We start from the raw sequence: 17,317 nt of genomic DNA, 5'->3' as shown, positions 1-17,317 counted from the left end.
TCAGGACTGCGAATGATACAACCAAAACCAGCAAAGCCAAAAGGAGCAAAACAACTAGCATCACAATTCAATTTAACAAAATAAACTGGAGGTGGAACCCAATGCAAACAAAGTGAAGGAGGAGACAAAGATTGATGCATAGCAAAAATAGTGTGAAACTCCCTTACTGAACTACGAATCAAACTCACCACTTTACTAGCACTCAAAGAATCATCTATATTAAATAAGTCATGATTCTTGCTTCTCCAAATCCACCAGATGGTCGAAAAGAAAAGAAAAACATCTCCATTCCTTGCACCTTTGTAGAGCCAATCACGTAAATATGAGTTATCTGAATACAGGCCTAAAAGGTTCCAGACCTCCTTGGCACTAGGGCACTCCCGAAGACAATGAAAAATGGATTCAGAACCATTCTGACACCGATGGCAGGTGCTAGATAAAGCTAAGCCATGACCCAAACGAAACTCTGTCGTAGGAATAGCATTATGAAGACTGAGCCAAATCAAAAACTTGTACTTCTTAGGAATAAGCAGTCGCCATACCCACAACCAATTATCATGCTCATTCCAAGGAAACTTTCTTTTTGCTAGCCAACTGTACCCACTCCTAGCTGAGTAGAGTCTAGAAGATGCCATACCCCACGACCAACCCGAACTCTCTCCAGCATTCAAATCCAGATTATAAGCATTCAAACGCTGTTTGACATCTTCTGGAATGATAGAGAAAATATCATGGAGATTCCATTGACCATCTTTCTAAACGTTTCTAATAGTTAAATCAGAGTCAGATATATATACAAAAGGGACATCTTGAGCAATTGGGCCCTCAATACTCCAATTGTCAAACCAAAAAGATTGATCAAGTGACCCAACGCACCAAGAGAAGGCATCCTTAAGAGCACCAAAAACCTTTGAGATACTCTTCCAAACATGAGAAGCGTTGCAAGGAACAGGGCCATCTAAAACTCCCTCATTCCTCAGATACTTCGCCCTCAATAGAGCAACCCAAGGCTTGTCCTGACAATGAAAAAGTTGCCAAACCAATTTATCAAGTAAAGATATATTAACACACACAGGATCTCTAACACCCAGGCCACCAAATTTCTTTGGAGTGATCACGGTCCTCCAATTAACAAGAGAAAGACCTCTACCATCAACTTGACCCTTCCAAAGGAACTGTCTCATCATAGAAGACAATTTATCACAAACCTAATTTGGAAAAAAAGATACCTGCATATGATAGACAGGAATGGATGCTGTAACAGAATTGATCAGGCAAAGTCTCCCTGCTTTATTTAGAAGCCTTCCTTTCTAGTTAGCTAATCTTCCCCTCACCTTTTCAATCATCGAATGAAAAGAAGCCCTACTGGTACGGGAATGATTAAGGTTAACTCCAAGATATCTTCCTAAGTCCAAAGCAAAACGTATTGAAGAAACACTAGTAAAAATATCTCTTCTACGAGCAGTCACATTTTTAGAACAAAAAGCTTTAGACTTTTCAAGATTCACTTTCATGCCAGATGCCTTGCAAAAAAGGTTAAGAGAATGTATGACCATTTGGACCTGACTCTTTGTAGCCTGACAGAAAAGTAAGAGATCATCTGCAAACATTAAATGAGAAAATTTTGGGCCATCCCTAGTGATAGAAACTGGTTTTCACACACCCTCGACCACCTTATGAGATATATAGCAAGCAAGTCTTTCCATACAAAGCACAAATAAGTAAGGAGACATTGGATCACCCTGTCTAAGCCCCCTTCTAGGAGCAAAACTATCCAATCTATTCCCATTCCACATAATAGAAAGAGATGATGCACGGACACAATTCATAATCAAATTAACAGTGATGATAGGAAAACCAAAAGCAATGAGAGTACTCTCCAAAAACCTCCAATCCATCCTATCATAAGCTTTTTCAAGATCAATTTTAAAAGCAAGAGTACCTTTCTTGGATTTTGTATGCTTCATGAAATTCAGAATTTCTTGGGCCACAATAATATTATCAGGAGCACCACGACCCAGAATAAAACCTCCTTGCAAAGGACTAACAATATCTGGAAGAAAAGGCCGAAGTCGATTAGTCAATACTTTGGTGATAATTTTATAAACAACATTACACAAGCTAATATGCCTGAAATCCTTCATAAAGGTAAGGTTATCAATTTTAGGAATAAGCACAATCAGAGTTTCCATGATGCTAGGATTTAAGTACTCTCCCAAGAAAGCGCTCCGGACAATATTCCAAATCTTAGTGCCTACTATCTCCCAATATTCTTTAAAAAAATAAGCTTGAAAGCCATCTGGACTAGGAGCCTTAAAAGGGCTCATACTGAATACTGCTGACTTGACTTCCGCAAAAGAGACAGGGTCAATTAACCTAGCACAAGCCTCGGTGCTTAGAGTGGGTATCGGAACATCCCCTAAACAATCAACCTCAACCTCTTCCGTTGTACCAAAGAGTTTCTTGTAAAAAGAGAGGGCTTCTTCCTGGAGAATATCTGGATCAGTAGACCAAGACCCATCTCTAACATATAATCCATGTACTCTATTATGGTTTCTACGCACCAAAGTCTGAAGATGAAAGAATTTAGTGTTTCTATCCCCATACTTGACCCACTGCTCCCTAGATTTCTGGTACCAAAAAAGTTCTTCTTGCAATAAAAGCCTATTGTAATCTTCCCTCAGTTCAGCTTCTTTAATTCTCAGAGATAACACATCGCTAACCTCCAAACGCCGTCGAATCTGATCAATCTGATATTCCAGCTTACTTTTTTTGCACAAAAATATTTCCAAAAATCTTTGAGTTGAAGTCCAAAGAAGCCTGTTGAACCATCTTAAGCCTTTTAGTAACGCCTCCAAACTCTTGATTCCAAGCCTTACTAATAACATGTTTATAAGAAGGATGTGTTGCCCACGCAGCTTGGAACCTAAAAGGACGAGAACCTTTCACTCTGGGGCCACCATGACAATGAACTAAAATAGGACAATGATCAGAATGAAGCCTGCTAAGAATTTTAGAATAACCCTCAGGAAACATTGTCATCCACGCCTCATTAACTGGAGCTCTATCTAACTTTTTAGCCAAGTTCCTGCCAGCCTGAACTGCTCTATACCAAGTATATCTCCTACCAGTCACTTTAAGATCAAAGAGCTCACAGTCATCTAGAGTAGCAGCTAATAGACTAGCTCTGTGAGAAGAAAAATAAGCACCTGTACTCTCATCTGGCGCCACAATCTCATTAAAATCACCAACGGCCATCCACGGTCCATTATGGCCTGAATTAATAGAACGCAAATGATCCCAAAGCATACTTCTTTTTTCGAATTGAGGACTCCCATACACTGCACTACAAAGCCAAACTAAGTTACCCACACTCACTTTCACTATGATACATTGGTCAATTCGGTCAATAACCACACAAGAAGCATTAGCAATAGAAGATAGAAACCAAATGCCACCCCTGTGTCCTACTGCTTCCTCAATACCAACACAATGAAAACCCAACTTATCCCAAAAATTCTTCAAATTATTAAACATGGTATGAGTCTCAAAGAGAAAGAAGAAAGATCGTTTATATATTCTCACAAAATTTTTGCAATGCACACGGGCCATCTTGTTAGACGCATCCCTCACATTCCAGGCTATGATATTGAAACTATCCATAAAAAACAGTAAAAAGGGAGCTCCAATAACAAACCCGAGACTCAACATGATGTCCCTGTCTCCAACGATCCCGCCTTTAATGGACTCTCAAGTTGCAGCACAATTTTCGCTGTTGAAACTTGCGCCACACCCATCGTCGATGCTCCATCCTTATCTACTGGTGAATTCTGCAAAGAGTTTGGGCGAGGACGCTTTCGCACAGTGCCATTTGTTGTCTCACCTTGCTGCTGATGGTGAACGTTGTGTCGGGTCCCCGAAGAAGCCACACTAACCGGTTTTCCAATATTGATGCCCCTGCTTAATTTTACTTTGGATCCAGTAGCATGTGTTGTACGTTGGTGATTAGGCCTTGTCCAAGTATTGGTAGCCTTGTTAGGAGTCTTCTTTGCTTTTGGTTGGACCTGATGGGTGCTAGGAGAAGGCTTTTGACCCATTTTATATTTTCCTTTCCTAATCACCTGAGTCCAGCCTTCCAAATCCTCATGTTGTGCATGGTCTACATGAACAGCATGCAAATCACTCTCCACCAAATCCAGGACAGCAACATTTACAGTCTCATCTCCAAGATTCTTGCCAAAATTAAAACTTTCCTTTTCCACATGCACTAGATTTTTTGAATTTGAACTTTCTGGCTGCTTTGCTACATCGCCGACCACCCTGGCATTAGTTCCTCCTCCCGCATTGCTGGCAGTCTTGCACACCTTCATATCATGACCAAACTTGAGACAGGAGCCACAAATAAGGTGAAGACTTTCATATTCAACCTCATATTCAACACCTTCAACAAGAATCTTCTTAGTCACTGGCAATCCTAAATCTATCTGAACACAGGCTCGAGCATATCGTCCTCTTTCAGCTAATTTTGTTGCCAAATCAATCTTGACGGGAATGCCAACTACAGCCGCAACACGGAGCATTGCATCTTCTTGGTAGCACCAAATTGGTAATCCAGAAATTCTAATCCACACTAAAATTGCTCCAAAACAGTTTTCACTTGATCTAAACTCTTGATCCCAAGGCTTCACTGCCACATAATTTCCCTCAATTATCCATGGGCCTCCTAAGAGAACTTTTTCTCGCTCCTCAGCCACATCAAACTTCACAAGAAAGTAGTCAAACCCTACGTCCAATAAATCAAAACCTCCCTTAATCCGCCATACTGTTCGGAGTTTATGAGACAATGCAGTGTAGCTATAATGTTTACCTAACACCTTAATCACTATAGCATCCTTATATGGTTCTACCAAACAATTCTTAGCTTCTTGGGTAAACGTGACACTCGGTGGCAAGAGATCTCCTTGCTTCCCAGAAACTACCGCAATGTTATCTCCCAACAAAGTTTCAACGAGTGAAAAAGCTTTAGCAATCTTAGAACCCACAACTTTATCCCTGAAAGAAACCTTCAAAGGCTTAGAAACCCCTCCCGAAGTATGATCCTCCTTTTTTCCTGATGCAAGCCCTCCCCCGCTCTCCCCTTTATCTCTTCTGCCGACATTATCGGCTGCCTCAAAGTCTCTTCCCCGCTCACTCCACCGCTCATCTTCAATTTTCAAAATTAATTCTTGTTCTAGTATGGCTGTTGATATGTTTGTAATCATTTTTAATAATTTTATTAAAAAAGCATATATATTTGAATCTTGTGGGTTTTGGCCCGTGATTTTTCATGTTAAAAATAAGCAAAATTAACTAAATTTTTTATTTTTTTAATTTTTTTTTCAAAATCCTCCCCTCTTACTATTGTACTGTTGGCGGAGCGTCACACTGTTTTGTTTTCTTTAGTTTTTTTTCCCCTCTAATTGGGAGAGAATATTTGGAGTTGTTGTGTACTTGTGTTCCCTCTTTTTTATGATTTTTTCCCATTTTTCATTCATTATTGCCCCTTAAAGCACAAGAGAAGAAGATATATTAATAGATTAGATTAATAAAAAAGAAAGGGAGACATATATTTTGACCATTTTTTTAAAAGAATTTTCAAAGCAATAATAAATTAACAAAGGAGAATATTATGAGACCTCAATCACTTGTGTATCTTCAAATCCACTAATATTGTGTTTGGATATTTCTTTATTATTAATATTAGTAGGAATTGAAAGTACTAGATCCATTACACAAGTCTAATAATACTTTTAATTTATATGATATATATGATAAAGATACACAATTTTAAGTTTAATTTTTGTGGGCCAACCAGATACAAATATGCCTTAATATTATTTATATATCTTTCAATTGGATAAGCAACTATCTAGAGCTATTTCATTAATTAGATACAAAAACACAATATTCATTTTGCAATAATTTCTTTTAATACAAATTACACACGCAATTTAGCAAATTATATTCATTTTTTATTTAATTAATATATTAACTAATTTACTAACGAAGTCAATATTTGTATAATACATAATAACATAAATAATTTAAACATTTTTTATTTTAACTAAGATTGTTTTAAAGTACAATAACAAAAAAGTTAATTCTATAAGTTTAACCATAAATTAAAGTTTTATATAGATTAATATTATCAATAGATCAAAATATCCTTAAGTCTTGTGGTCATCATTTTGACACTCTTATGTGATCACCATTTTAGCACTGCTGAAAATATGGCAAACCAAAATAAAAATTAAAAATAACATATAAAATTAATTATAATTTACACTACTCATTTATATATGATTGATTTAAAGCAATAAAACAAGAAATGAACATTTCAATAGTTGTCAGAATTGAAACTCAAATATTTTCTTTATATAATCATCATGATGATCTTGCATTGTTTCTTCAATAAATAAGCAAATAACTCTCTAAGTCAGCCAAGAAAGTCATTAATTACATGCAGAAAAGTAAAATTACTTTAAGATTTATAATTATTTCTAAACAGAATCAATAATCTTTTAGCTCAATTGTTACTTAAGAGATATACAAACATAATATACAAGTAAACATGCAATTCAAAATTCAAAGTGTTATAAAGGCACTTGACGTGCATGAATTAAAAAAAAATAATTATAACAATCCAATTAAATTAAATGTACGTAATTCTTTAATTTTAAGCACAAGAGATTAAAATCAATCAAAATTTATTATCTAAACCATCAACAATACCAATCTCAATAATTAGAATAATATATTTAAAATTCACTAGTTAAAGCTAATTCCAATTTCAAATTAAGTTAAACCTAAAAATTTAGGTCCAATTAAATTTAAATTAAATCTGAACAACAAAATTAAAACTAAGAAGAATTTTTGAGTTTTAAATTATAAACACATACCTTTTGTTTAGGTGAACCTAATCATTTAGTTCTTCAATTATCGAATTTGCTGTGTCATATAATCAGCTATGAGATGCATCTGAATGCTGTAAGAGAGGTACTATCGGAGAAGATATGATGGACTCTAGTGATATTGATTCAAGTTTTTCTTGTAACATTTCCACCACTTTACACATTTTTGGTCTATCTGATGGATTCATTTGGATGCACCATAAACTGACAAATAAAATCTTTTTTATTATATCTTCATCATCTTTTCCAGAAGCAAATCTCAATAGATGAATTTTATCTTCTTTGATATCCTTCAAAATCTAATCAGAAAAGTATTCAGTACTATGAGATTCTCCAATATCATAATTATCGTTTCCTCCAATCATTTCAAGAATTAGCATTCCATAACTATATACATCTGACTTGTGAGAAACTCTACCATTCCTTCGACTAAACATTTCTGGTGAAATATAACCCGGAATCCCTCTTCTGTCTAATATAGACACAACACTTTCATCCTTTTTGCATATTCTAGCTAGTCCAAAATCAGCAATTTTTGGACAAAATTTTTCATCAAGAAGCATATTTTGGGGTTTGATATCAAAATGCAAAATTCTTGTATTGCACCCTCGATGTAAGTAGTCTAACCCTTGAGCAACGCCAGTTACAATCTGAAGTAGTGTTTTCCAATCTAACTCGGAAGATCCCTCTTTACATTTATATTTATCCAAAGAGCCCTTAGACATGAATTCATAAATAAGAGCCTGTTTATTCATTTCATAGCAAAATTCCAAAAGTGAAACAATGTTCACATGAGATGTTCTACTGATAGTAACAACCTCGTTTACAAATTCTTCTACACTTCCTTTCATCTCCTTAAGTATCTTCACTGCCAGTTGACAACCATCATTTAAACTTCCTTTGTATACAATACCAAATCCTCCTTTTCCTAACTCTTCTTGAAATGAGTTTGTCATCTGTTCTACTTCTGCATAAGTATATCTCACTAGTGTTGCATTATTTATTTGCTCCCCAAATTGTCGAACAAGAGATGTTTCTTTGTTCAGCATTATCCTACTGAAATGTCTCTTGCAATAATAAGAAATTGCAACAAAGATCATTACAATAACACCAACACCAGCTGATATACCTGTTTGCATACATTGAAGTGAGGAATAATTACAAAATAAAAATTTAGATTAAAAAAATGCCAAATTAAATAAATGTATTGTACAATATTTTTTACAAATTAACTTTTAAGTTTAATATTAATTCACATATTATCTAATATATCCCGAAACAATATATATATATAGCGTTTTAGATTTATACTATATAATATAATTAATTTAGCTCTTTATGCCCGGATCTTAATCTAGTATATATATATTTCTATAAATTTTTAAGTTTAACATAGTTTTAATTTTGTTATTTTTTTGTTTCCCATAAGTTTAACATTGCTCAATGTAGAGATAATAATGAGCGTACCTATAATGAAAGTAGAAGAGAGCGAGGTTTTCGGCGAGTGAGACTGCTGGAGAAAAGCATTGCCTGTGGTAATGACAATGGTTTTTTTTGAGAACGGTGGAAGACTTCCCGATAAATTATTGTTAGACACATCCAGAATCTTGAGTTGTCGTAGACTTGTCAAGATATCTAGTATGGAACCGTTCAGTCTATTTCCACCAAGATACAATCCTTCCAGAACCGTTAAATTCTTGAATGAGAGAGATATTGTTCCCGTCAAATTCAAGTTGGTCAAATTTACGGTTCTGATGTTGCCCTTATCATCACAGGTGATAAAATTCCAATCTTGACACGGATTGTTTCCTCGCCACGATTGTGCCAGCAGAAATGGATAATAAAGTGTCTGAGCAACTTGAAGCAGAGTGATGACTCTGTGATCACAAGGTCCAGGATGGTCTAAACAGAATCCATTAGAAGTGAAATTTAGCTTTGGAGCCCGACTCTTATTAAATGCAGGAAGAGGACCCTGCAACCAGTTGTTTTCCAATGAAACTTGAGAGATATTATTGAGAAATCCCAGAAAAGGTGGAACTACACCCGTTAACCGATTGTTTGCAAGCAATAGATATTGCAAGCTGGTGGAATTGGATAAGTCTGGGATAGAACCCTCGATGGAATTCCCCTCAAGATTCACTTCAACCAATTTTGGCATGGATGAAAGAAATTGAATCGTACCCGACAACTTATTATTATGCTTTTGGTTGCTGAGATCCAATCTCTATAGCTTGGTTAGTTTTGAAAAAGACTCAGGCAACACTCCAGTGAGATTGTTTTCTGAGAGATAAAGAAGAGTCAATATGGAAAAAGAATCAAATGTGTTTGGCAAGAAGCCCATGAGGTTTGTAGCCGAGAGTCCGATGGATACAAGGCGTGAGTAGTTATTTAAGTCGGTGGGGAATATCCAAGGTGGGAGCTTGGGGTTGTTTCCCAAGTCAATGAGCGCCAAACTTTCTAAACCCTGAAAGCAACCATGAGGGATGGAATTGAAATTGTTGCTGGACAAAAATATTTGTTCGAGGTTGGAGAGGCTCGAAAAAGAAGGCAAAGGACCACTGAAAAAGTTGTCTCGAAGATCGAGGCAGGAGAGTGCGACAAGAGATTCATTGAGATTTAAAGGAAGTATTCTGTTGAGCCTCCTTGACTTGAGTTCGATCCATTCTACGAAACGGAAATTTTGTGGAGTGTAACCACAAACCACGCCAGTCCATTGGCATATGGTTGTACTGTTGTCAAACCAATTAGAAGGAAGATTTTGTATGGCTTCCCTAAACTGCAAGAGGTATACGGTTTCTTTATTATTAATCTTATCATGGGACAAGACACATGCGCACATGATAAAGAAGAAGAATGTTGGTAAGGTTTTGTTACGAGGCATTGTGATTAAGAATAATGAAGTAGAAGAATGATAAAGTAGTTTTAAGAAGAAGAATGATGAAGTTGTTTTGATTTAACTTTGGCTTTGGAGGGTATTTATAGGAGTTTAGGCATAGTTGTAAGAACCAGACCGAACCGATCGGTTCGACCGGTAAACCGATGAACAGAACTCTCAACTGGTTCGGTCCAATCTTTAAATCGCTTAAGAAATAGAACCGATCAAAGTTGATAAGAACCGGTTAAAGTCGGTGAAAATAATATTGATGAAGATGTAGTTTAAACCTGGATCTTCTTTGTACTTACATGCTCTCCTTGCCACTAAGCTATGTTGATCCTTATTATTTTAAAGAGGAGTGTTAGGGGCCAGTAATTTTTGTGTTTTGTAACCATCAATTGGCCATTAATAGTGTTTTTAATGGTGTGAGATTACATCCAATGGTGGGAGATCACTCACTTTTCTTTTGATGGTTAAGTGCTGGCTACAAAATACAAAAGTTGCTGGTCCCTAGACTTTTTCTATTTTAAATACTAATTATTAATTATATAGTAAAAACTTACAAAAACTTTTTTAGATATTATTTTAATTTTATACTCATTTATATTTAAATTAATTATATTTTTTATTATTCATAAGTATTAATATAAATGTAATTAAATATGTATAAATAAAAATATCAAATATTTTTATTAATTATAATATAATTATTTTTTATGATTATATGATATTTATTAATATTATTTTTCAATAAATACATATAGTATATAATAATATAATAAATATAAATTAATTAATTAGTTATTAAAATAAAAAATATTTACTTTACTAAAAAAATAAAATTAAAAAAATTTTGTTGTGGAAAAATACTAGAATTTTATATTCTTATTTAATAATAACTAGATTATAACTTGTTGATTATAATTTGTTGAAACTTGATTGTTTTTAAAATATTAATGAAGATATATATATATATATATATATATATATATATATATATTTTAAAATTTAGTTTTAAGTTTTAGACTATTTTATATTTTTTATTTACGTAAGACCGGTTTTGCCTGTTCAACCAGTAACTCATCATTTGAACTAATAAACCAATAAATCAGTTACCTAACCGGTTCGATTACCGATTCGGTTTTGACAACTATGGTGCTAAGCATAATTGTCAGAACCAAACCGATGATCGAACCGATTAGGCTATTGGGTCACTGGATTACTGGTTCAACTGGTGGGTCACTAGTTAAACCGGTAGAACCGCTACTATATAAATAAAAAATATAAAATAGTCAAAAACTTAAAACTAAAATTTAAAATACATATTTTTACTAATATTTTAAAAACAATCAAGTTTCAACAAATTATAATTAACACATTATATTATAATCAACAAATTATAATTCGGTTATTATTAATAAGTATATAAAATTCTAATATTTTTTATAATAAATATTTTTTAATTTTATTTTTGTATTAAAGTATTTTTATATTTATTATATTATTATATATTGTATGTATTTATTAAAAATAATATTAATAAATATTATATAATCATATAAAAATAATTATATTCTAATTAATAAAAATATTTGATATTTTTATTTATACTAGTTTGATAATATTTATATTAATAATTATGAATAATAAAAATATAATCAATTTAAATATAAGTGAATATAGAATTAAAATAATATTTAAAAAATTATTGTACAATTTTATTATATAATTATTAAGTAGCATATAAAATAATAAAAGATAATATAATTTGGTGGTAAGAAAAATATGTAATACAAAAATTTAAAGAGGATCCAAATTTAAATTATATCTTTATTAATTTTAAATTTTTTTCTCAAATGATTCAGTTAAATTGGATTTTATCGGTTTTAATTGATTCTCATTAATTCTAATCTTTAACGGTTTAACCGGTCTTAGATGATCAAATTTTTTCATACACGTTGTAGGAATTTTTGACTGGTAATTTTGACACATTGTAAGAATGTTTCAATAGTGTCATTATTTAAAGGGGGGATTAACTGATCAGATCATATAGTAGTTGGAAATTTTCCACACTTCAGTACCTACCAAATACATTCAATTAGTTTACTATAATTGAAAAATTTTGGCATTTATTAACATACTTGACCAATGTAATTTTAAGGGATAAGTACGATTTTGGTCCCTTAAGTTTAGTGCCAGAATCGAATTCGTCCCTCTTGTTATTTTGCAATTAAAGTCATCCTTAATGTTTTTTTTCGTATTAAAATCGTCCTTTTCAATAAAATTTCTTGTTTTATTCCTAAACTACCCCTATCCTATTTTAATAATAAAAATTATAAAAAAAAAAAAGAAAACGCGTAAAAACGCGTTGGGGGGTGGGGGAAGAAAAGGGTATACGAAGGAGGGAGGGGAGGGGAGGGGAGGGGAAGGGAAGAGGGGGAGGGGAAAGGGGGATGGGGGAAGGGGGACGGCACCAGGGAGCCTCCGTCGTCGCCGCCGTGACCTCATCGTCGCCGCCGCCTCCTCCAGAACTCTGATGATGATGACGATGAAGGGAGAAGAGAAGCCTCCGTCCCGCCGCCGCAGTCTCGCCGTCCCGCCGCTGCAGCCGCTGCCTTTCTTCGAACCAGATCTCTTCTTTGTGCTTTGAATTTCTGTTTCTCTGTGTTTGTCTGTTTCTGTTTCTCTGTTTCTCTGGCTTTGTGTTTCTCTGTTTCTGTTTGGGGGTGGGGGAAGGGGAGACGGGGAGGGAGAGGGGACGCGGGGTGGGGGTGGGGGTGGGGGGAAGGGAAGACGCGCAGGGTGGGGGTGGGGGGAAGGGGAAGGGGACGTTGGTGGTGGTGTTGGGGAGGGGGAGGGGACGTCGGGGTGGGGGGAAGGGGAAGGGGAGGCGGGGAGGCGGGGAGGCGGGGAGGGGGAGGGGGATGGCAGAGGCATTGGTGGTGGTGTTGGGGAGGGGGAGGGGACGTCGGGGTGGGGGGAAGGGGAGGCGGGGAGGGGAGGGGGAGGGGGAGGGGGAGGGGGATGGGGGAAGGGGGAGGGGGATGGCGGCGGCGTTGGTGGTGGTGTTGGGGAGGGGGAGGGGACGTCGGGGTGGGGGGAAGGGGAAGGGGAGGCGGGGAGGCGGGGAGGGGGAGGGGGAGGGGGAGGGGGAAGGGGGATGGCGGAGGCGTTGGTGGTGGTGTTGGGGAGGGGGAGGGGACGTCGGGGTGGGGGGAAGGGGAAGGGGAAGGGGAAGGGGAGGCGGGGAGGGGGAGGGGGAGGGGGAGGGGGATGGCGGCGGCGTTGGTGGTGGTGTTGGGGAGGGGGAGGGGACGTCGGGGTGGGGGAGGGGGAGGGGGAGGCGGATGGAGGAAGGGGGGAGGGGGATGAGGGTATTTTTGTCCAAAAAAAATAAAAAGGACGATTTTAATACGAAAAAAAACATTAAGGACGACTTTAATGGCAAAATAACAAGAGGGACGAATTCGATTCTGGCACTAAACTTAAGGGACCAAAATCGTACTTACCCCTAATTTTAAACTAAAACAGTAATACATCCAATTAACTGCAAAATAATTAATGAGGTGATTGTGATTATATAGGTAGACCACCATAGTTACCCAGTTTAGTAGCCTCTCCTCCCTATATCTTTTTTTGACTTCTAATGGATCCCATCAATTCTTCTAAGGGGAGATCCTACTGATACATGCACCGAATGAATCACAAATTATACACAATATTATTATTATTATTGTTATTATTATTATTATTATTATTATTGTTGTTGTTGTTTTTTTAGTAGTTAGGATTATGTTATTGCTGATAAAAAAAATTAATATTGATTTATTTAGAGTAGTAATTTAATTTAGATATTATAATGAAATGTTATTATTATTATTATTATTATTATTATTATTATTATTGTATAAATTAACAAAATAGTTATAATAAGCTTTTTTAATTTATCAAATATTAAACCAGTATTTTTCAAAAAAAAAAAGCTTTACTAGTTACAAAGTCTATCTTTTTAATCATGCTTTAAAAATTGTAATTTAAAATAATTTAATACAACAAAAATTCAAATAAAAAAATTAAAAAATATGTATGATAGATGAACTATGAATAAATTTTGTATTATTAATTACATACTTCTATAATAATTCAATGCTGTATACAGTGGTGGATCTAGAAATTTTATAAGAGGGGCCAAATTAAATATAAAATAAATTAAAATATAATAAAATAAAAAAATCAACAAAATATAATTTATAGTATATAAGTTAACATTAATAATTATATTATATAGAAATTAACATTTAACTACATATTTTAGAATTTTTATATTTTTAAATTTATTCTGTGATATTTTATATAACTAAAATTATAAATTTATCATCTGAAATAAATTTTGAAGCATTCTCTTCTTTAACATATATAATCATATAATCTGCTAAAAATTTATCTTTTATCTTATTTTAAAGTCTTGTTTTAATAATTTTTATTGTTTAAAAAGTCTATTTAATTGTTTCTATTGTCATAGAAAGAATCAAAATAAGAAATTTTTTTATAGTTGTTATTTTTTTACATTAATACAAACCTATATTTTTTAATAACTTTTTAATTATTTATATATTTATACATTTTTATTTTTTTAACCTATTTATTAATTACTACTAATATATTATAATACACATTATAATTTATACATATTAAGTTACTAATATGTAAATTTTTTTAGTGTATTAATATACTAAAATATATTTAATCTATAATATATATAAGTTACGAATTTGGCCATTTATGCAATATAATATATAATTGATGCAGTCAATGTAAATTTGTTAATGTATTCAAATGAATAAACTCTAAAAGTTGGAACTCTTTTAAGTAAATATTGAAAAAATCTTTTTGCTATAAATATTATAAAGAATATGTCTTTTAACGGAAAAATTTAAGAAACTATTTTTATTTGAGTCATTTTAGAATATGTATGTAATATATTTTATAATCTACAGATTATATCAATCCTTCATTTTCTTATCTTAAACCTATTTTTCCTTGAGGACATATATACATATATATTTTTTTGGGGTAAACAATTGAATTGGTTTCTAACAAATTTTACATCGGCTACTTAAATCTCAATAAATTTTAATTATTTTAAAAATTATTGATAATTATTTTCGTTAGACGAATTGATTCCTTTGTTAAATTTAATAAAATTTTTAATATGTATATTGAACCAAAAAATTTTATCATAAGATAAATTGATCAATTCAATCTTGAATATTTTCAAAATAATAAAAAATTTGTTAAATATTAAAATGTTCGATTTAAAATTCTTCAAAAATTAATTTGAGTATTTTTTTATATTTACCACTAAATAGAGTAGATACATATATTTATATTTTTCAAAAAAAAATGATAAAAATATAAAAGTAAAAAAAAAACTTGAAAAGTAGAAATTAATAAAATAAAATATTAATTAATATTAAATGTATTGCTTTGATCGTACATAAATCTCATTCTCTCAATTTAAAAGCGATTAGCTTATTAATTTTTTTCTAGTTATCAACTTCTTTCCCTTTAAAAATAACCTATCCATTAATCCATATGAAGAGTATCTAGTATCTACTATCTACCGTTAAATCCTAACTCTGTTTAATATATTTGACCCTTTTAAGATTCTTTTATCCACGCACTCTTTAACTTTTTATATTAACATGCGCTCTCACGCTCTTTCTCCAGAATTCCCACTCAATAAGAAGAATGCGTGTAAATCACTAACTGTGAACAACAGCTCAACAACACAGCCTCTCGTGAATATCAAATCTCTCATGTTAAAAAAATAAGTCAAAAATTGAGTAAAAGTTTTTTTCTCTAAATTTGTGAAAAATATTTTTAAGTTTTATTTTATTTTAATTTTTTAAAATTTTTTTATTTACATCAAATGTATCTTTATAGTTAATTTTTAAAAAAATTTAGGACTTGTGTATTAATAATACTTGACAATTAGAAGTCATTTCACTTATGTTAAAAGTTGTCTTTGTAAAATTATTGATAAATTAATTTTAAATTTATGAAAAAACTAATTATTAGGGATACATTTGATGCAAATTAAAATAAAATAAAATTTGGAGGTATTTTTAAAATTTTTAATAAAATTCAGGGACAAAAAATATACTTTGCTCATGAGAATAGTAATCAATTCGGATTGGTCGAGTGGTTGACTCACCTGCTCCTAAACAAGTGTCGAGAGGTTCAAATATCGCCTTGTGTATCAATTTGTTGGCTAAAACAAATTTTTAAATAGAGTTTCGATTTACGACAGATTAGTTTTTTCTTACCAAACTAAATAATATATTGAGAAATTAAACAAAGAAACGAGAATAATATGTCATAGGAACTTAGACCGCTTACGCGCTGGTAAACGAAAACCATCTCGACCGAATCAGAGTAAACAACAATGTCGAATCAGGCCGCCCCTTGCCTTGAAAGAATTCACAGGCAACCACCTGCTTTCCCAAAATCAATGAGGGGAGATCTGCTGCTTACTGCTCACGGAAACATCTGACCTATACTATAGTCAAGTCGTCCGCGTATCTTTCTGATCTCTCTGCCTTCTATTTATTAGATTATTGGCTTTGACCAATTCAAGGTGAAAAAAAGGGGTTGGCTAGCTCTAAAAATATAAATTTCTTTGGAAAAAAAATGAATAATTACTAATTTAAATAAAGAGTTAATAGTCAAAATCGTCCCTTAAAAATACTCCGATCTTTATTTTGGTCCTCGAAAGACAAAATTAATCGAAATCGTCCCCGAAAGATACACGACTTGGTCACGTTAGCCCTTCCGCCAATTGGATGATGACGTGGTGGGTTAATGCCACGTGTCACAAGATGATTGGTTGACGTGTTAGATCAGTGACACGTGGTGTATAAAAAAGTTATTTATAATCAAAATAGTGCTTGAAAGTTCAGACATAAGTCATTTTCATCCCTAAAATTTTAAAAATTAATCAAATTAGTCCTTATATAATTTTTTTATTTTTTCTTGATAATATTAAATTTGAAATATTTTTTGATACTACTAATTTTAATAAAAATGTAATTGACAAACAAAAAATTAGTAATAGTATCTTTTCTTTTTAAAAAATTTTCAATAAAATTATCTCTCTCCTTTAATTCTTCTTAAAATCTCTCTTATTCTTTTATATTCTAAAACATTTTTCTTACATTATTACATTTTCCTGGAATATATATATATACTCAAAATTAAAATGTATGTATTTGTTAACCTAAACAAAGTTATATGCTCAAAATCAAAATTTATGTATGTTAACCTAAACAAAGTTATACTACTATTTTTTTCTACTACATCTTTTTTTTTTTATATTACGGTATTACTTACATATAGGATGTAATGGTAGTGATATTAAAAGTCAAAATTCAAGAAGATTCACAAATTTTGCTTCAATTTTAAACTTTACAAAATATTAAAAATTTGTTGC

General features: G+C 33.0%; 1 pseudogene; it reads right to left on the bottom strand.

Annotated features, from left to right (window-relative positions):
- Window positions 1–6,955: 6,955 nt before the first annotated feature.
- LOC148569157 (receptor-like kinase TMK3) lies at window positions 6,956–9,831 on the bottom strand (annotated as a pseudogene).
- Between the last annotated feature and the right edge of the window lie 7,486 nt (window positions 9,832–17,317).

The sequence above is a fragment of the Arachis ipaensis genome, chromosome B4 (genome assembly GCF_059453495.1).
Source record: "Arachis ipaensis isolate K30076 ecotype BB chromosome B4, ASM5945349v1, whole genome shotgun sequence".
Taxonomy (NCBI): Eukaryota; Viridiplantae; Streptophyta; class Magnoliopsida; order Fabales; family Fabaceae; genus Arachis; species Arachis ipaensis.
The sequence above is the reverse complement of the archived record's forward strand: the minus strand, read 5'-3'. Positions and strand labels throughout refer to the sequence as shown.